The sequence below is a fragment of the Delphinus delphis genome, chromosome 3 (assembly GCF_949987515.2).
Source record: "Delphinus delphis chromosome 3, mDelDel1.2, whole genome shotgun sequence".
In the NCBI taxonomy this organism is placed as follows: Eukaryota; Metazoa; Chordata; class Mammalia; order Artiodactyla; family Delphinidae; genus Delphinus; species Delphinus delphis.
In genome coordinates, this window is record NC_082685.1 from 114,754,222 (window position 1) to 114,776,250 (window position 22,029).

The following is a 22,029-nucleotide window of genomic DNA, read 5'->3' on the forward strand; positions in this document are numbered from 1 at the left end:
TTACCCCTATTTAGATAATGTGTAAAGTTCATATGGATTGGATACTGAGGCCTTTCCAACTAGAGACCTGCATCCTTAGACCCTGGATCTTATAGTAGCTCTCTCAGCTCATAGGTCTTCCTTAACGAAATCAACGTACTTCCAAAATATTGCATGGGAGAACTGATTTTTGTCCAAAGCTGTTCTATTTTTATAGGCAATAGAGGTGCTTTTCTTTTCCTTTTTTTAAAAATTTTTTTAATTGAAGCCTAGTTGATTTACAATGTTTTGTTAGTTTCTGGTATACAGCAAAATGATTCAGTTATACGCATATATATATGTATATATGTATTCTTTTTCATTATAGGTTATTACAAGATATTGAATATAGTTCCTGTGCTAAACAGACTCTGTGAGTCTGTTTCTGTTTTGTAAATAAGTTCATTTGTATCCTTTTTTAGATTCCACAGATAAGTGATATCATAGAATATTTGTCTTTCTCTTTCTGACTTACTGCAGTTGGTATGATAATCTCTAGGTCCGTCCATGTTGCTCCAAATGGCATTATGTCATTCCTTTTTTATGGCTGAGTAGTATTCCATTGTACACGTACATATATCACATCTTCTTTATCCATCCATCTGTCCATGGACACTTAGGTTGCTCCCATGTCTTGGCCATTGTAAATAGTGCTGCTATGAACATTGGGGTGCATATATCTTTTTGAATTAGAGTTTTCTCCAGATATATGCCCAGGAGTGGGATTGCTGGATCATATGGTAACTCTATATTTAGTTTTTAAGGAACCTCCATATTTTCCATAGTGGTTGCACCAATTTACATTCCCAAGAGGTGCTTTTCTTTTTAAAAAAAGAATCAAGTTGTACATTATTTTCTAAAGAAAGCATGAGTCTCCGTTCATTTTATCTTCCAGATTAAATCTTTTAAAGTAGAGAACTTGTATATTCATTAAAATTTAGGCAGCAATTATCCATGAAAATCCTAACTGTGTATCTGCTAATTATGTGTCTTTCTAAAACCAAACCCGAAGAGTTCTTATAAATGCCACATTTGCATCTTGAAGAGAGGATATTATCCATATCTTTTTGTTGTTGTTGTTTTGGTTCTCTGCTCTTTGGGCAGACTATTTTGCTGTGATTGATAGCATTTTCCTCTCATGGTCCATTTTCAAATGTTAATCTTTACTCATTCCTCATGACCTTTCCCAGAATATAGTTCTTAAGGGTTGCCACTCCAACAATGGTGGGGAGGGGCTCTGGGGGTTATCAGTGACCTGGGGTCATGTCCTGGGTCGAAAAAAGATGAAAGGTTAGTCTAGTGGTCAGCCTCCAGGTCCTGGGAAAGGTAGGCCTCTCCAGACTGTGGAAACTGAGAAGGAAGAATGTCCCCATGCAGCCCTGGCTGTGCTCAGCCAGACAAGCCTTGCAGGTTCCCAGGAACCCCTTTGATTTGTTGCCCATTCCACATGATGTTTAGTAATAAACAGAGTTCAATGGCCAGTCTAGACAAACAAATCATGGCTTCTGGCAAACCCTGGGTTCTGATGACATGTTATGTCTTTGCTATGCGAGGAGGGAGGAGCTGGCTTTGAAACTTGAACGCAGTGCCTTTGTGAGCTAACAGCAAACAGAGAGGCTGAGATGGGGACTTAGACAAACAGACCCTGCTCCGGTCAAATGAGAAGGTATTCCCTGCTTTGTGGCCTGCTCTGTCTTCCTCCAGACGTTAGGAAGCTGCCCTGAACTTGAGTGAAATTCGAGACATTTACATATTAATATTTCTGCAGCCCTCAGGGTAGTTGCAACCACCTGCTTCCCCCATAGCAGCTGTCCTAAACAGTTTTCAGTAGAGAGACACCATTTTTCTCTTTAAACAAAATATTTCATTAAAGTTGGATTTTAATTGAGCCAGGAAGCCTTCCAAGATATTTCACGTTCACTGGCTAGCTTTATCTGTCATTTGGAGGTGAAGAGAAATCTCACAACTTCCTCAATTACATTGCTCTTTCCTCCTCCATCCCGTCAAACCTTGGTAAGTTGTGTGTTATCAACACGCAGGACACACAGTAAAATCCCATTTCTGATGGGACTAAAGCAGGAAAAACGCTAATAAGAAAGGGCTGGCTCACTGAATTCCCCGTAAAAGAATCCCCAAGTGAAAACAGCAGCGCTTTTTTTTTTTTTTGAACATGTGCTTCTTATAAATACAGCCCAGGATGATAAACTGTGTATACGGCAAAGAATGCTTAGAAAATGTGGTTGGTAGTCTTCTTCTGTGAATGCATTTGGGCTGTTTTCATGTCAAAATAATTCGTTTTCAGCATTTATCGAGGAAGGTTCTTTTACAATTATTTAAATACATTTTTCTTTGACAGCATTGAATTGAATTGTTTACTCAATGTTAATGGTTCCTCGCAAATATTTACTGAATCTCTCTGTAAACTGTCTTCTAAATTAGACCAGAAGTTTCAGAACTCTGACGAACTCCCCTTTGGTATCCAACCTTTTAAGGTAATCTCTCTGCTGCTATCTGTGCAATTAACTGAGAGCATTTTAATAACAGGGAATAATAATTGCTGTTTGCTTATCATTGAGAAGAACTTCCCCCCATGCGTTTATTTTTTTATTTATTTATTTTTTTCATGCGTTTATTTTTAAGGAGACTAGATTGTTAGGTAGCACAGGGTGATGCTGATAAAAGACTTTTAATGACTGTGTGAGAGATTTTGGTGGAGGAGAAACAAGAACTTGCCGTATTTTGTGGAGAATTGAGAATCTTAAATTCCTACAGTTGCTGAAAATGTGAGGACTGCTGGAGTAGCAGCCGTTTATGTAGATAGCCAGAGACCTATAGAAATGTTTATGTGCAAAACAAGATGAACAAACGATCAGAGGGTAAACACTGACGACCTAAGCTTTACTACTTACTCTTCCCAGGGAAAAGGTTTTGTCATGGACATAAAGTAATTCCTCCACAGACCAATCTGGGAAAAAGAAAGTGTGTTCATTTGCACTATCCTGTTTTAGTAGAATGTAATTTCCATATGTATTTTTTCTTAAGGAACAAAACGTGACCAGTTCTATGTATTAATTTTAATTGCAACTTGGAAGAATTATACCTGTTCCTACTCTAACATTTACCCCAGTTCTTAGTTCAGACTTTCAAGTATTTAATAACTTAATGCCTGTGTTAATTAGATTTCAGGATCAAGAACTGGATGAAATAAGGTCAATTAACATATTGTGTGTATAAATATACTTGTCATACTAGAACTGCAATTGATAGGATGGAAACATATTAAGCTATTTCTCAGTACTTAAAAGAGTCATCAGTTTAAACTCTTTGAAATTCATGGGGTTCTTGTCATCCTTTGTCTGGGAAATGTGATGCAGGATTTCAAAGCCAGAAGGAGACTTGGAGTTCTCCAGTCTCATCACACTGATTCATTCATTTTTTCATTCATTCAACGAATGAGGGCCTACTATATGCCGGTCTCCTTGCTGGGTGCTGGGATGACAATGGTGGGCAAAAGCAGATTAGCTCCCACCCTCATGGGGGGGACGTTGGGGAGAACTGCCCCGATTAGATTTGCATTTTGAAATGCTCAACCTCATTTATTTTGAAGTTTTAATGAAAATTATAATATTTGATTAAACTTCTGAAATAGAACCCCTTAATACGAGGAAAATTAAAAAGGTGGCATGTATTCAGTGACGGGACTATGCCTTAAATTTCCAAGAAGCTTTCTAATACCACAATAGTTTATATATTATTTTGTGTTGTAGAAGTTAAAAAAGAACGATTCCACTGATATTTCCCCCCGCCTCCCACCTTCTTCTGGATTTATTTATTGCTCTGGTGAAGGCTAAAATTTTTGCTGGTTTAATTAAGTTACATAATGGATATGAATTCACAAGCAGTTGAACTTAATCTCTACCTTGACATCCTAACTCTCCTTGGGAACTGAACATTGAATCTTGCCGCTTCAAGGAAAACAGTCCAGTTACCCAGTTAGCGATAACCCAGTTGTTTCCTGCCTCCATCCAGTCATTTGTAGGGTTCTGCCCCTCCCTTCGTCCCGGGTGGTGGCATCTAAGTTCACAGGAAACGGAAGGGGCTGGAAGCACTCGCAGAATGAAGTGGGGGAATCCTCTGGCCCCTGGCCCCGGGGGCTGGCACTGTATGAGATGTCCTTGGCCCTCTAATCCTTAAGGGCTGTTGGCCCCAATCCCTCCTGGATTCTGCTGCTGTGTCCACGTGGCCTCTCCCTACCAGCCCTTCACCCTCACCACCGCGCCACACTCTGCATCCTCCACGTTCCAACCAGGAGACCCCTTCATGTCTGTGACTTTTCTCTGCCCTTCCACGTCCCAGCTGTGGGAGCGGGTCTCTCCGCAGACACCTCTTTCAGCTTTCTCCCTGAGAGCACTGGCAGGTGAATGGCCTCTGGGAAAAATCGGCTGCACTGGGATGTCCTCGCGGAATTTAACTTGGGCAGGGGCCTGGAGGCGGGGCGGAATAGCCCAGTAGGGAACACTATTGCTCTCCCCTCTGGTTTCTCCACACTTCGCTCCGGCCAGGAATATTTTCAATCTCCTCTCCTCCTGGTGGAGAGAAAATGCCATCTCCCCTACCCCCGCCACCCATTATTTGTGGATAAGCTTTATAAAGAGATTATTTAGGGCTATGGCTGTTGATATTAAAAACCAAGTTTTTGGATCTCAGGAAACCTTTATCTGTTAAAAATGCTGGCTTTTGCATATCAGAGGGGTCTTGGTTTTCAAGGCTATTGTCTCTACTTTGAGTTTTAAAAATTCTTTAGAAAAGCGGTGGCGTTATTTGTCCTCACTATGTTTTGCCTTCCCCTGAGACCGTAAACCTCAGCCTCGAATTTAGTTTTCATAGAGGAAAAATGGGGGGCAGGTAGGGTAGGTGGTAAGGGAAGGAAAGGGAAAGGGGTAGTGATTTGCTCTTAGAAAATTTACTAAGAGCAAAAACCCCTCAGAAGTGTTTCAGAAATGCTATTCCTGCCATACTTAGGATTCCAGCTTCCTAACAGAAGCTCAGGTTTTCTTTATTCGGGGCATAGCATACGATTCAAAGCTCTGGGATGTGCCACTTTCCTTTGTTTACAACTTTCTCAGCAAGGTCTTTATTGAGGTCGGTTCTATATCAGACCAACATTTATGACCTAATTTGCCCTGAAAACTATTTTTGTTTCTGCTTTCTATGCCTCCACAGTGGTGTTTAAATTTGCCAAGTGTGAAAACTCCCCGCGAAGCTCTTTCTTGAAAGTGATTCTGAACGTGAAGGAGTGGATGATTTCAGCCACTCTTACAAAGTCATCACACAGAATGTAGTATGAAGTGAAACCTGAACTGCAGGTTAGGAAGAGGAGAATGCAACGCCAGGATGTGTTTGTAAAAATGAGATTTTGTCCATTCAAACCATATTACCCTTGTCCAATTTCCCCCGGGGGTCAAATAACCTGTTCTCTACCACTGTATTTGAAGCCCCTGGAGGCTCCACTCGGCTCTCTAATAACCTCATTGTAAAGAAAAACTCAACGGCGACACTGATCTGCAACATGCCTGGTACATAGAGGGTGTTCAGAAGTCTGTATTGACTCTCTGGCTTCTCCCAGGCTAGTCAGCTGAGCCTGTGAGACAAACAGAGCCTCTGGATCATCCAACCACCTCATTTTTCTGGGAAGAAGCCGGAGGCACATTGACTCTTCAGTGTAAGGAAGGAGGTCGGGCATTGGTTCTTGTTCTGTGACTCTGGGTGTTGGTTGAACCCTGGTACCTCGAGGCTTTCTTGGTTGGCTGTTAGGAAGTCTTACTCACCCCATCACGTGGGACAGAGTTTTTTCTGAAATCTCAAAGGTTACTGTGGGGTCCTTTACCATGTCCGTCAGGCTCAGAGGGAGAATGGCAGAGTACAAAATCAGCTAAGCAGGGGCCTGCCACAGTTGCTGCCCCTGTCATGGAGAAACTGTAGCGGTATGAAGAGCAGCCCCAAGTTCAAATGCTACCTCTGCTGTTTCCTAGCTGTTTGATCCGGGAGAAGTAACTTATCTCTTTGAATTTTAGTAACCATACCTGTGAAATCGTAGGGTTGTTGTGGACATAAGAAAAAACGAATATATCAAGTACCCACGAATCAAAGCTATAATTTGTGTTTTAAATAATCATCATTCTTTTTCACTTTCCAAAGGTAAACGATTGTATGATCACACTGAATATGTTTTTTCAAACTATAAGCCCTGCTACCCCCTCCCCCCTGACATTTGTGAGTTGTCCCCTCCCACTGAGAGTCACAGGATTAGACTTTTTAAGTTGACCTTTGTGCTCTTCTGGAGTGAGAACGTATACTGCAGAATATAGCAACATAATCAATCTGAATTCATTACCATTCATCACCCTTAAAAGCATTTAGGAGACAGCTACATGCTTGGGGCACTGTTGTGATCGATCCACAGCCTTTGATTTCTGGCACCTCCCGAGCTAGGATGGTTCTGCAATAGTCAGGAATGAAGGCGTAAAAGGTAAAAAACTGGCCAGCTTGGGTGGCAGTTAAGGCATTTTTCAAGGCACACAACAAAGGGAAGGAATACTTGGGATTATATGAAACATAGTGAATAATGCAGAGGAAGGAGAATTGGGTGTAGAGATGGGTAGAAGTTAGTTAGTCTGGAAAAATCTCAGAAGTGGAGAGTGGATTCTAGGAATTGCTTCAGAGAAGAAGAGGACCCAGAGAGGATAGGTTCACCTAGTTAGGGATGAATCTGGATTGGGGTGGAATGATCAGAGATCATGCGATTTCAAAAATTAGAGGAGCCGTGGAGATCTTCTGATCCTACCCCTGAATGAAATATTCTGCAGCTAATGTATCCTGGCCCAGGGCTAGGCAGAGAAATAAAGCACTTTCTGCTCTCCAGGAGAGCTACCGCTCCAGGATCTGGTGTGTCAGGGGGAGTGCAGTACAATGTGTTGTGAATATTTGGGAGGAAGTGACTAGCTGGGTGGGGGAGGGCAGGTGCTTGGGGGAAGCTTCACTGAGGAAGTGGCATTCTACAGATGAGGACACTGAAGTCCAGGGAGGTGAAATCAATTGTCCAAGAACACACAACAGAGGAGTAATAGGGCTGAGAATACAACTCAAGCCCTCTGGCCCGAAGCTATGACTCCTTCCAGGCCATTTTGCTGGTACCTGTTTGTCTGCCTTAGGGAAAGGAGGAATCACGGTGGGATGAGGGAGCCATGGAACAGGAGGGGAGCTGATCTGGAGTTTCCTGATGAAAAACCTGGAGACTGTGGCTTGGCTGATTATGCAAAAGACCTGTATCCTGGGGAACCCTAAGGTGAAGCTGAGAATGAAGCTCACGCAGTGGAGAGATGAGAGATGCAATGCTGAGGGCATCGTTTGACTCCCGAAGCCAGTTCTACCCGTGGACTTATGCCACCCAGGCATCTTCACCCATGCAGTTAAGCACAGATAGTTGCTTTGACAGTTACTCTGGCAGGTCTTTTTCATGGGCTTACTGAAAGGACATTGTGGGGAGTTAGCAGGACTCCTTTAAGACTGTAGATGCAGAGATGGGAAAGGATGGTTGACAACATGCTGAGAAGTACAAGAAAGCAGGAGGATTCGATGAAAAACTGGTTGGATAGATTGAAGGATCCATCTCCTATCACTGTAAGGTTCTCAGTTATAGAGTTGCTGGTGAGGTGATACTGTCCAGTGTGAGGGGGATGTGAGGAAGCTAATGTTCTGGGGGGGCTAGAGAAGGCCCATAATTTCCTGTCTCAGTTTTCTCTTTTCAGCCATGTCTAATGTGAGTGGCTCTATCTGGAGCCGCGGAGTGATGAAAATCTTGGAATGCTCAGAGTAGGGGGATAACAGCAGTCATTTGGATGTGGTTTTTGAAGACTTTCTGACTACCCGGGGTAGCCTGAAGGCAGTCTTCTGGCAGAATCCACTTTAGGGAAACTTGAAAAAAGTATGCCACCAGAGCAGTGGAAAATACCCACCCTGTGGTTTCAGGGTTTGATGTTCAAATTGTATGATAGCAAAAGATTCAGAGAGCAAATTAGCCAGAGTTAGACTGCCCATAAATGCTATTCCTGTAATTAGATGATGAGAAGAAAATTCTAAAAGCTTCCAATTCAATTTCCTTCCTTTAGGATAGTCTCATTTAATTAACCATGTTCTAAGGGAGCAGCCTGAGACCGTGTTGACAATAGGGGAGGACAAAAAGAAACAAGAAAATTGGAGACGGGTCGTAGTTAGCCTAATACATGTACTTTGGGATGCTAATCAAAGAGATTCACAGCTCACTGGGTCCCCTCAAGTTTCCTTGGTACACTCACATAATCTGATTTCCTAGTTTCAGAACGGGAGGTGCAGTGAAATTCCAGAAAATTCTTTTCTATGTTTAGAAAAGCTGGAATGTGGCTGAGTGTAAGCGGGCTGCCCAGCTGACAGCTGGAAGGATGAACCCATGTGACTCCTGAACCACAGATTTGGAAGGAAATAGTTGGAAGAGCCCTGTGAAGAGCGCTGTTTCGGAAGGCGGCCTCACTGGGTGTCATGGAGGAAAGAGTTTGCTCTGCTGGTTCTCTCTGAAAGACCCACAATGCTTTATTTGTTTAGTGTAACAGATGCTCTTAATTAATTTCAGCAGTTTTATTATCTCATTTCCTGGGTGTGAGTAAGCAGCACAGGATCCCGTTTCTGAGAAGAGCATTATTCATGTTGTCGGGGAGGTGAGCTTTAGGTAAAGGAACGCCTGGAACCACTTTCTTGAGACCATAATCCTGATCAGTTGGAGAAAAAGTCATCAGGTCTGTAAGTCAGGGACTCCTCTTGCTTAGTCTGAGAGAAATTTAATTTCCAGTTTTGCCAGTGAGTTAATGACATGAGAGGGGAAAGCATCAGTAATTCCAGCACCAGTGAGTTTCTTCTTTGGATCTGAGTCGAAAATTCCACTATATTGACTAGCTTTGGAGCAAGAGACTCCTGGATAATTATTAACTGGATAGTCTCCTCCTCTTCTATTCTGTTGAGGTATATGGAAGTGAAGGTAGTCAACCTTTTTTTTTTTTAAACTACAGAAATGGCAGTTTCATGTGGTTCAACCTAATATTTCAGCGAAACCCAGTCATCACATGAGGTTCACGGGTGCTTGATTCTCTGTGAGACTGTACATTGCATGTTAATTTCACTACCTGTTGCACTCTCTGAAATAAGCCAGTGGAGATGCTAAATATGCGTGTTCCCTCTTGATTTCACTCGTGCAGCATTGCCAGCCTTCAGTGACTGCCCTGGCCCAGGTCAGCCTCACTTGATGTTCTGCTGCCTTGCCTGGGTAGCCAACCTCAGGTTCAGAGATGGTGGTTGTATACATGGAGAACTGTCCAGCCATTAGCTCCTGTTTTTTGAAGTGATCACTGTTTTAATCTCTTTTTTGGGGGAGAAATTTCTTTTACAAAGTGTTTACTCATATTTTATCCCAGCACCATCAAAAAAATTACATTTAAACAACTAATGTGCCTGAGGCTTTTGCTTTCCAACAGATAATTTCTGGCATTGCTCACATACCTCTTGGATACCTATACCCAGCGACCTGCTATTTACTACTTGTTCTTAGCCCATTAACTTTGTTTCTACATCCTTGCCTCTAGGATAAACTTGAGGTAGAGTTTTTTTCTTTCTCCTTAAAGAAATCCTACGTATGTATTGAACTTTGAATGTAACAGAGGCGGCATTACAAACCAACACAGACAAACGTCTAACCATATTGACACACACACACACAAAGATGTATACTTTCATCAGTATAAAGATAAACTCCAAGTGGATTAAAGAGCCGAATATGAAAAATAAAAACTTAGAAACTTTTAGGGGGAAAATGGGGGGAATTAAAAATGTAAAATAGTGGAATAGGAGGGGATTTCTTAAATAAAACATATAAAGAACATATTGTAAAGAAAAAGATTTATACATTTAACTACACTGGAATTAGTAAATATCTGTGAGACAAAGCATTGTAGAGATTAGAAAAACTCAAACTGGGTTTTTTTTCTTTCTAAAATTCAACAAACAATAAGTATCCAAAATATATAAAAATGACTTCACATCAGTAATTTTAAAAAAAATGGTCAGAGTATGAAGAGGCAGTTCAGAGGAGAGGAAAAGGCAAATGGTCAACAACTGAAAAGATGCTCAACCTCAGGAATGATCAGGAAATGCAAAGTAAAACAGCAGTGAGGTACCATTTCACATCCGTCAGATGGGGAAACAACAAAGGGCTAGGCTCTAACAAAACAGAACCTCATATTCATTGGTTGAGGGCAGATTTTACTTTGTAGAGCAAAATTGGTAATTCCCAGTACAATTGGAGATGTAGGTCCTTATAACTGAGTTATTTCACTTCCAAGTATTTAAGACTGTCTCACAAATGCTCAAGGAGCACTGTTTGCAATAGTAAAAAAGGGGAAATGACCCAACTCCATTGACTAGAGTAGGGGTTTGGCCAATTACAGCCTGCTGGGACAAATCCAGCTCACTGTTTCTATATAGCCTGCAAATTGTGTTTACCCTTTTTTAATGCTTAAAGATATCAAAGACAATATGTTATATCATGTAAAAATTATATGAAATTCAAATATTAGTGCCCATAGTAAAGTTTTTTTTTAAATTGAGGTATAGTTAATTTACAACATAGTAAAGTTTTATTGGAACATGGCCATGCTCATTCATTTAAATGTTGTGCTTGGGCGGGCTCCCCAGGTGATTCTGATGCACACTAAGTTTGACGAACAGAGGAATGAATAGATTGGTGGATTCATACCATGGAATAGTATACAGTAGTTAAAATCGATTAATTAGATCTACATATATTGATATGGCAAGACCTTCCTTAAAGTGAAAAATATTACAAAAGGATGTGTATAGTTTGATACCACTCCATACAATTAAAAAATAGTTTATGTGGTTTATAGACACATATACAAGCAGCATGAGTTCTAAAACATGCATATGAATAATAATACTAATTACAGAATAGTGGTTACTTCTAAAAAAGGGAGGGTGGTGCTGAATTTTAACTGTAAGTTTTATTCCTTAAAAATATAGAAATCTGAATTAAATATGACAAAGTGCTAATATCTATTAAATATGAGTAGTATGTTGAGTGTGATAGTTTTTATATGCTTGAAAAGCTCATAATTAAAAGTAAGAAAATTTAAAGCCATACTTTCTCCTTAAAAAAATTTAGGGGGCTTCCCTGGTGGCGCAGTGGTTGAGAGTCCGCCTGCCGATGCAGGGGACACGGGTTCGTGCCCCGGTCTGGGAAGATCCCACATGCCGCGGAGCGGCTGCGTGTGAGCCATGGCTGCTGAGCCTGCGCGTCCGGAGCCTGTTGACTTCGCAACGGGAGAGGCCACAACGGTGAGAGGCCTGCGTACCGCTAAAAAAAAAAAAAAAAAAAATTTAGGAACATAAATATTTAATAATTACATATTTAAATATTAAAAGTGATCTATAATCCCACCACCTGAATATAATTACTTAATATTTTGGTATTTATCCTTCTAGTCTTTTTTTGCCTACACCTAGTAAAATAAAGTTTTAGTTGCAAGTTTTAGTTGTGAAAGAAACTTTGTATTCCTTTCCTTTTTATTTAATACTGGTTCTTAGCAATTTTCCATATAGTTACTCTAATTTTTATAAAACCACATTTACTCCATATATGCATAACACTTTTTCTGGTGTTTAACATACTATATGTTTGCTGTACAAATTTGGAAAATAAACTCTGAAGAAAATAAGGACCATCTGTCACTGCTGCACTTTGATGCTATAATTTTTATGTATTTTTCTCTAGTCCTGATTATTTTGCATCTTTAATTTTTTACTTAATGATGGGTCATGAGAATTTCCCCATGATATTCATGTTCTAAAACATGATTTTAAATGGCTCCCTATTATTCTACCATACACAAATGCTCATGTAATCTATCTTCCTCTTTTACCCTCTGACAACATTTGGAAGCGTGAGTTAGAAAACTCTGAATAATCTGTTGCTGGTCTCCGCGGGGGCCAGGGAGGGAGGAGCAAGTGCTGGGGGATGTTGAAGGGAAGATCTCTGAGCTCCGAGGAGTGGGTGGGGAGAGGGTGCTCTTGATTCTCACCCAGAATGGGCTGTACAGGAGTTGAAAGAAGCTATTCATCTTCCTCCATCTCTGCTTGCTTCTGGACTGCAGGTGTGTGACGGGCTGACTTGCTGGGCAAACTTTTTTTGGGGGGATAATGTACTGCATGATTTTCACCTCACATTAAGGAGACAAGCAGTAACTGTCGTGTGACGAATATAAAGTCAAATCACAAAGTCGTATATACAAAAGGTACTTTAGAGGTCATTTTACTCTGACCTGTTTTAAGTAATGGAGTAACCCAAGGTCACATGTCTAACTTTTCTTCAGCTGATATGGTAAACTCTTTCAATAATAATTCTGAAATGTACAGTTGTTCATATTTTAATATCCTTGAAACTGGGATGCGTCTCACAATCCCTGGTGTCTTATTCTCACTTTTAACTATTGTTCCCACTTTAATGTTTCTGAAATCAGGATGTGACTTAACAATCAATGACTTCCTAAGTTCACTAAGATATAGTCCTTTCAAGCTGTGGTTTTAAATCCGGGCTATACATGAGAATCATCTGGAGCACTTTAAAAAAATATATAAGATGCCTGGTCATCACCTCAGAGATTCTGTTAAATTGGTTGGGGTAGGGGGTTATGCATTTGTATTAAAAACTAAGAGTTGGAACCACTGTCACAGCCTTTAGTGGAAAGAAAAATAATGTGTCATCGTAGCAATCAAAAACCAAGTAAGGGTGACTCTTAAGTTACTGGAAGACCTGGCTTCCAACTTAGAGAAGTTCCATCAGGGAATTACAAAAGGATATGTATAGTTTGATACCACTCCATACAATTAAAAAATTGCCCTAGGGCAAGAAGAAGGAGCGCTTGGCTTGGAATCAACAGATCTGTCCGGGCTCTAACTTCTAATGTTACGGCCCTTGGCAGGTGATTCAGCCTCTCCCAGCCTTGGTTTCTTCATTTGTAAAATAGCAACAGGGTTACTTCACAGGGTTGTCGTGAACATTAAACAAGATATGTAATAAAATGCCTGCTGCGTTTTAGGACACGTTGTAGGTACCTTTAAGTGGAGGTTTTCTTGCAAATACTATTAATTTACATTTCAGATTTCTTGAGCCAGGGAGAAAAAAATGGAGCTAAATGTGGTTTATTGAAACCTTTTGAATGAATTCCTAGTGTTAGGGTCTCCAAGTCATTTCATATGGTAAAAATACATGGCAACAAAAGTGTAAGGGTTAGTGTCAGCTTATTTTCTCACATTTTGTAAAATCATGAAAGGAATTGAGTGGAAAGGACTTACACTAACAAACTTAAGTTTACATTTCCAAAGCATTTCTAAATTCAGTCAGCTACTTGTAGAAAAAAGGACCAGTTTTTTTCACTATCGCTAGTAAACACAAATGATAATGTGAACTGTAGATAAACTTATGCCGTAGTACCAACATAGACTTTATTTCCTGTTTGGGATTTGGTGAACTCTTTGCTTCCCATTGCATTCAAATCAATTTCTATATGTATCATAATGGTTTCCCATGTTTGCTGAGTAGATACGTAACAGCATATAGGCTTTTTCCACTGTAAGTAAAAAATATTTTCCAGCTGCATTGCATTTCTGGAAATGGAATCGACCGTAACCACTGGCACCAAATATTTAGCAGTCTGGATGCTGGTGGAGAGAAGGGAGGAGTTTGCACTACTCTCAGATCACCTTTGCCACAGGGCGGATTGTGCTCTGAATAGTTGAGCTTGTGGGGAAAGCCCACACTGCCAGTGTTCAGTGTCAAACCACAAGCTGGAATTATTGTGCCCATCAGGACCTTCATCTTGGTTGGGTGGGGAAGCTCTTTTCCATATATAGCCAATGCTTGATTATCTGCTTGTGTGGAGAACCCACTTTGTGGATTATTCACAGGAATTTTTAGGTCAAGCCTGGATCCTTTTTCCCTGTCTTGCCACCCACGATGAGTCTGTAAACTGTCACCTCTATTCAGTTGGTATGTGCTGAGGAATTCAGTTGTGATGCCACCATGCTTGCATTTATTAAATGCCTATCTTATGCCAAACTTTTTATCAGCTCAAATCTTTATATATAACTTGGCGACATAAGTGGTATCATCTTATTTCCCAGAGGAGGAAACAAAGATTTAGAGTTCAAGATACTTGTCTAAGGTCATACCCCAGTTTCAAATGTATAATGACTTCTAGGTTAACCGCTACTTCTGGTAACTTGAGCCATAGAAACTTCTCTATGAGTATGAGGACTCTGAAATCATTTTTAGCAGTTTAGCATGGCAAACTTTAATCTCCTTTTATATAAGACAGACTAAAGGTTTTAACACTTGAGAGGGCAAGTAAATAAAATTCAAACTGTGTAACGTATACTCTACGACTGTCACTCAGGTTTTAAAAATAAAATCAGTTGAACAAAGATGGTGAAAGTGTCTTTATTGCTAGATAATTATTCTTTTAGGGCAGATTGTAAATGCAGGCATTCCCCCCCCCCCTCCCGAATATATTTTGCTTGATGGAGAGCAATTTCCGCATTCTCTCCAGATGATTCCTTTGTTACTATTTCTATTTAAAGCCTTGTTACCTTTGCTCCTGGTCCTACTGTAAATCACTGTTTCCATAGCAACAAGACAGAATGAGGAGGAGGGTAGCAACTGGCTCTTGAGAGAATGGAAATGCAGTGGAAAGTTCCACCTGAAATAACAACATGCAAATCACTTTAGCATATGATAAACAACAATGAAAGTGAAGCTTTTTTGGGGAAGACAGCTTGTTTGGTTTTTGGAACGTGCTCATTTTTCTGACGGCTTCTCTTTCTTGTTATCTTTCTTTAAGACCAAAATAAAATCATTAAAAAACAAAAATTCAACCTGACATTGCATGTGACTCAGTGGCAGATGTAGTGGTTTGTGCTTCCAGAGATAGCTCTTGAGCAGAACACTTATAAAGGCTTTTAACTGGGAAATGAATTTGACTCTTGATTAAGCTACCTTTAGTTGCCAGGATATAGCCGAAGAGTGAGATATTCCTCTGAAGTGAGATTTCCCCAACCGTTTTGCTATCAAGGACCTCTTACTATTTTTCCTTTCATCTTTTCAAAAGATTTTTAACATACCCATATAATTGGAAGTTTCAATATTGGCCTATATTTCTTCTCTTATTCAGAGAAATGTAAATTTCCTTTTTGGAATATAAGAAATCTTTTTTGGAATATTGAAAATAGCTTTCAAAATAGAGTTCCCCCAAAAGGAAATTGTTGCTGTTTTCAGATGGCCAGCAGAATAGAGTGGGCAACATAGATATTTTACATTAAAAAAAAATTGTAGGGCTCTTTTAAGTATCCCTTCCTTGTACAACACAAAGCACAATGTAAACACTGCTTATATCTTATGTGAGTAAAAAAGTACAGAAATGGTATTCCTGGAAATTTTGGGAAAATGCCTGTATCATTTCACACTGAAGCCAAATAAAGTCATTCTTCACTGCTCTTCATTGCTGTTATTTATGGGCGTTGCTCTGAGACATTTTTTCCCTAGGTTCAAATTTTCAAGCAATCAGCGATCAGAGAATACATTTTTGAAACCCTCCAATGGTAATGATTAAGCACCGTGACACCTCCTTTTTATGCAACAGATAGTGGAACCATCACATGTCGGCTGAATTCTCTCAAGTCATACCGTCTTCGGGTATCTTCACGCACACCTTCTCCTGGGATCACGCCTGCTTGTGGGAGTCCCATTCATAAAGCCCAGAGTTTTTGCTTCAAAGCCGCTCTATTTAATGAGATCAATGGCCAGGTCTCAAGATGAAGTCCTCTGGCCCCCTGCTTCAGAATAACCTGGAGTGCCTGTTAAAAATGCAGAGACCGGGGCTTCCCTGGTGGCGCAGTGGTTGAGAGTCCGCCTGCCGACGCAGGAGACATGGGTTCGTGCCCCGGTCCGGGAAGATCTCACATGCCGCGGAGCGGCTGGGCCCGTGAGCCATGGCCGCTGAGCCTGCGCGTTCGGAGCCTGTGCTCCGCAACGTGGGAGGCCACAACGGTGAGAGGCCCGCGTACCGCAGGGGGAAAAAAAAAAGCAAAGACCCAAATCCAGACCAACTGATCCATTTCTGGGGGTGAGATGTATCAATATAATGTGAATTTTGGATAGGCTCCAAGTTCCTTTATTTCCTAGTGCTCAGTTAAGCTCTCAGCTAAGGAAGGTTGAGGGTGGAGGCTGTCCCTGGTGCTAAAAAGCCTTCAGGTCCTCATAGGCATCAGCAGCCCTAACACCTGTTCTTCTCTTCCCTCTATCACTGCACCAACCCCTCCCCAACCCCTGAACCAGACCCTGTCATCTGCCTCCTCACGAGACCTTAAATTCTTCCGGTTGCTCCTTGTAATTTTTCCTTAAAGTCTTTTGAGAAATTATCTCATTTGTAAAGCATGGATTAAGAGTGGGTGTATGTGGACTTCCCTGGCGGCACAGTGGTTAAGAATCCATCTGCCAATGCAGGGGACACGGTTTCGAGCCCTGGTCCGGGAAGATCCCACATGCCACGGAGCAACGAAGCCCGCGTGCCACAACTACTGAGCCTACACTCTAGAGCCCGCAAGCCACAACTACTGAGCCCACGTGCCACAACAACTGAGCCCATGTGCCTAGAGCCCGTGCTCCACAGCAAGAGAAGCCACCGCACCGCAACAAAGAGTAGCCCCCGTTCACCGCAACTAGAGAAAGCCCGTGTGCAGCAACGAAGACCCAGTGCAGCCAAAAATAAATAAAATAAAAAAAAAAAAAGAGTGGGTGTATGTGCGAAGTGGGTGGGGCTGAGGTGAGGCAGTTGGAGAGTTTTGTACTTTTGTCTCAAGAGCTCTGCCCTCATAGCAGAAATTGAGACACAGATGTAGAGAACAAACGTATGGACACCAAAGGGGGAAAGCCGCGGGGGGTGGAGGTGGTGGTGTGATGAATTGGGAGATTGGGATGGACATGTATACAGTGATGTGTATAAAATTGATGACTCCTGCTGGCAAAAAAAAAAACCAAAAAAGAGCTCTGCTCTCATAGGATGACCTTGATTGCATTAGTTCCTCCTGGCGTTGGGGGGGTAAGAGCAGGGGTGGGAAATATTCCATGCAGGGCCTCGTATAAGAACATTTCCATTGAGTGAGATGGACACCCATATTGATATGATTTGGGGGCTGTATGTTTCTCTCTCTAATAGTTTGGTTCAGGACCATAAGAATTCTAGCTTACATTTCCTGAGAATAAACCAAATTGTGGATGAAAGAATGTGACCCAGAAGCATTGATGGACGTACAGAGATATCTATTTGGTTTTTTGTTTTTTAATTGAAGTATACTTGATATACAATACTGTGTAAGTTACAGGTGTATAATATTGTGATTCACAATTTTTAAAGGTTATATTCCATTTATAGTTATTATTGAATATTTGCTATATTCCCCTTGTTGTACAATATGTCCTTGTAGCTTATTTTATACCTAATAGCTTATACTCTTAGTCCCCTACCTCTGTATTCCCCTCCCTACTTATCTGGGTTTTTTAAAATATATATTCATCAACAACAAGTGGACGATTTTGAGCTTGCTTGAAAGAGGCTTTGATTCCAGTTTAACCAATGGATGTATCTGAGGTCATATGAGAGGAGTAAAGGGAATAACAATCCATTTGGCACTGGTAGGAAGTTCTAAACTGAGGCCTGCCTCTTAGAATCACAGGTGAGACGTATTGTCTACAGAGTGGCCCATGGGGGTGTAGAGATGTCCCCTGAGTTTGGGATCTGGATGTACGGTAGCCATCTTTATATCCTCCAGGACGGGGCTGCCCCTGGCCTCCTAGGCCTGGTGCCTGGAGCGATACTGAGTAAATCACACGCCCTCTCCTAGGTTTGAAAATTTGTACCTTCCGCTCTGTGAGTTCCTAGTCATCCTGTGCCGATATTGAAATTGCTCTGTGAAATTCAGGGTCTCTAATAAGTGCTCGGCAGGGCAGCCCCAGCTCGGATAGCACAGGCAGTAGCAGCTTCTCAGCTTGACTACTTGACACCCAGCAGAGATCACACCTCGTGGGAAGGGGAAATCGACAGGGAAATATGACTGGGAGATTTCAGGGGCAGGAAAGGCCCAGGGTATAGGATTGATTACAGCTGGGTCTGGGTAGGAGCAGGGCAATCTGAGAGCCCTGGGCCTCTGTAAATGGGGAAGGGCACGTGGAAAATATGGGAAGTGAAAATGAGGGAATGAAAAGTTAGTAGTAGTCATCCTGTCATTTGCAAATGATTTATAGCTTTCATACCCGTGAGCTCTTTTGATTCTTCTGAGAATATTCAAGATGTAGGGGTGGGTGTTATCCCCAGTTTACACATGAAGATACTAAGCCACAGAGAGGCAGTGACCTGCTCAAGGCTAGCTGGGACCAGGACACAGGTCTTTTGTCTCTTGTTTGGCTCTCCTGTCTATTTCTTCTGTTCCACACTATTGACTAACAGTCAGAGAGTAACCCCATACTGACTCTGCCTACTTCATAATTCTGCCCAGGGTCAGCTGAGCAGGGAATAAGTGATCAGAGAAGGAGGCATATCTAGGAGACTGAACTTTTCCCCAAGGTTGACTTATACTAAATGGATGTCCATGACCAATGGTGTTTCGTTAGGCTGAGCTGCATAATGGGTCTTTAATGTGGGTAAGACAAGACCACCCAACTCACTTTTAACTGATGAAGCTGAAACCAGATCTGTAGAGGTGAAAGGCTTATGCATTAGCCCTGGGATAATAGATTTCCAGATGGCTGGAATCGGACCTCTGTCTCTGCCTTTGGCCAGTGATATTGACCAATAAACTGCTTTATGTCAATAGATCAGAGATATAGTGCAAGTGAATGTTACATGTAGATAATAGCCTTTATTCAGGGTCTTTTGTAACTATTTAATGTACAGTCTTAAGACTCTCAGAGGGGAAATGTTCTGAGAAACCTCTTTGAAAGTCTTCTACATGATGCATTTTGTAAGGGGTAACATATGCTAAAATTAAGCAAGGTGTACTTGTAAGAAAGAAAAAGGTAAGGGTACTTGTGAATGGTTTGAACAGTGCTTGTTACAAATAGCCTTGCCTTTCCGAGCGTCCTCTCCACGGATGTAATACTAAAGCAGTGTTACGAGTGACACACAAAAAGGTTGAAGACTCCTTGATGTAGCTGTCATTTTTCTCATAGAGAAACACAATTATTTTCCAGTCTACTTGATAGAAATGTAAATGCGTGTCTCTGAGAAAGTTACTCTCCCCTGTGAATTAATGTGGTCCATCTGAAAAGGGGCAATGAATGGGCTACGTGTAAATTATGACTTCCCAGGATGTTTTCTGACATTCAACTGAAAGAGATGGATCTGGTTGAGGTTGGTAATTGTGCCTCTTTCCCTGTGGGCTGTAAGCATATTTTCATGGGAGGGAAATGAACGCAAAGGTGCACGCACGGGAGAGCGCCCTTAGCACCATAGGTGAGCAGGTGACCTCTTTTAGCGATGGTTTTTTAAAAGTTGGCTTTGAATGGTCTGAAGAGAAAATGATTTAAAGATTATTGGTGGAGTTTAGACACTGAATTTAACGTCCTCTTCACATTCTGAATATGACACACTCTTGTGAGAAATAACCCCCAAGGTGAACAGGGTTGAAAGTGAAGGTAGGGCTCTGAGGAAGAAGCCAGCTGGGCTGAACGGTGATACAAAGAGCCTTCGGGGCAGAAAAATGCAAAGTGCGTCCCAGATATTTGTGTGTTTGCTAGTGAGGTTGGGGAGATGTAAGAGATTTTGTGCCAGTTAAGTCTTCGGCAAGAATCAGAATTGAGGAGGAAACGTGAGAAATCAAACACAGCTCTTAGGTTTCCCGGGAAGATAGAGGGAGACAGAATTGCCTGTCTCTCCCCCCTCACAGTATTTGCCATGCTGATCTGAAGAATGAAAACATTGATCTAAAATTAGGGTGAAACGAAAGACTTCAAGGCTTATATCCAAGAAAGTAGCTCCTGATTTCATAGTTTTTCCTCATGTACGGTTTGCAGCTAGAATCACACATGATGAAGAGTTTTCTGGTTATACGAAGAAGTGGCATTAAAATATTGCAAATAACTTTACCTGCTTTCTTTTAGATTTTGTTCTCAGTATAATTTAGACAAAGATAAGGTTATGCAGTTAGGGATGCTCTCTTCTCTTGGTTCATCTTTCTAATTAAAAAAGGACACGGCATCATTTATTCCTTCAACTCATCAAATACTCATTGAGTTGCTTACTGCGTGCCATGCTCCGTTTTGAGTGCTTGACAAGGTTTATCTCCCTGAATCCCCACAATTCTATGAGATAGAGCCTTGGGTCGGGTTCTCGAGGCGGAGAGGTATGTGTAGAAAGTTGATGGGGGAATGCTTTTGAGATCAACACCTGTGGGGTGAAGACAGTGGCCTGGGAGGGGGCCGGGTAGGGAGGAGTCGCACTGCTGCAGAGGTGCAGCAGAGGATGAAGCTGAGCCCACTGGGGACCTGGAAAGTCCTTTAGCTTTGTTCCGTCTTGAGACAGGGGAACTAGGTTTTACAGCCCTCATTCATCTCCCGCTACCCCCACCCCCACCCCCGCCAATGATCAGTGGATGTCCGATGTCCCCAGGAAGGGGTATGATCCTGGGCAAGGCCATCTCTCAGCAGCTGAGAGCCATCAGCTGTCAATATTCCTAGCAGTTGGGGATGGATTGCACGAGTGCTGAAGTGGGGCTATCTGGGTACCCCACCACACCCATTAATACAGGTACCATTACTCTTTTTACAGAAGAAAACAACGGCTTCTAGAGTTTAACAATTTGCCCAAGGTCGCACAGCGGCATGGAGGGCCAGGATGAACGCTGTGCAGTCTGATCCAGAGCACACACTCAGAATCACCACTTGGCTTCTCCTACAAACCAGATAAGTAAACCAGTAAATGAATAAGATACTTGCAAAGAGAAGTGCATGCTCTGAAGAAAATAAAAGGGGGCATATTAATGTGAAGTTAATGTATTGACGGTATGTCTACTGCCTGGTACCATGAGATATTTCACCACGTGGATAGCAGCGACTGCTAGTCATCCTGGAGTCATCCTGTTCTTTCCGGCACACAGCCAGTTGGCATTATCCGGTTTCTCTTTTGGTGATGTGGGCCACTTCCCAGCCTGGCCAATAGAACCTTTAGACTCCACACTCCTTCCCCAGACCCAAGGGCGGCCGTGACCAGGGCAGCCTTGGAAGCTGGTGCTGAAGACAGTAGAGCTGCTGTGGGCCTGGGTCTCTCAGGGATCCAGTGGGTTAGCGGGCACCTGATCTGGAGCCCTCACCCTGGGCTGGTCGTGACATGAGTGAGAAATGAACTTATTCTTTAAGCCATGGAATTTTAGGGCTTGGATATTTGTTATTGGAGCTCAGTTTACTCTCATGAGTACAGTGTAGAAATTTATTTAAAATATTTTTGTATAAACAGTATAATCTATGGTTAGTTATTATTGGGGTGGTATGATGGTTAATTTTGTGTGTCAACTTGGCGGGGACGCATTGCGCAGATATCGGGTCAACTGCTATTCTTTATGTTTCTGTGAAGGTAATTTTTTGTTTTTGTTTTTTTTGAATGAGATTAACATTTAAATGGGTGGATTCTCCTTTTGAGTGTCCTGGTGAATCCTCTGAGGTCAGGGTTTATGTCCCACATAGTGGTCGGAGAGCTCCAATAGTAAAAGGTATGTTGAAATGAAAAATGAGGCAAAGCCAACATTGTATTAATTCCTTACTCTCCTAATGTTATTGTGTTCCTAGTATCTTTTGTATTGGAATGATTG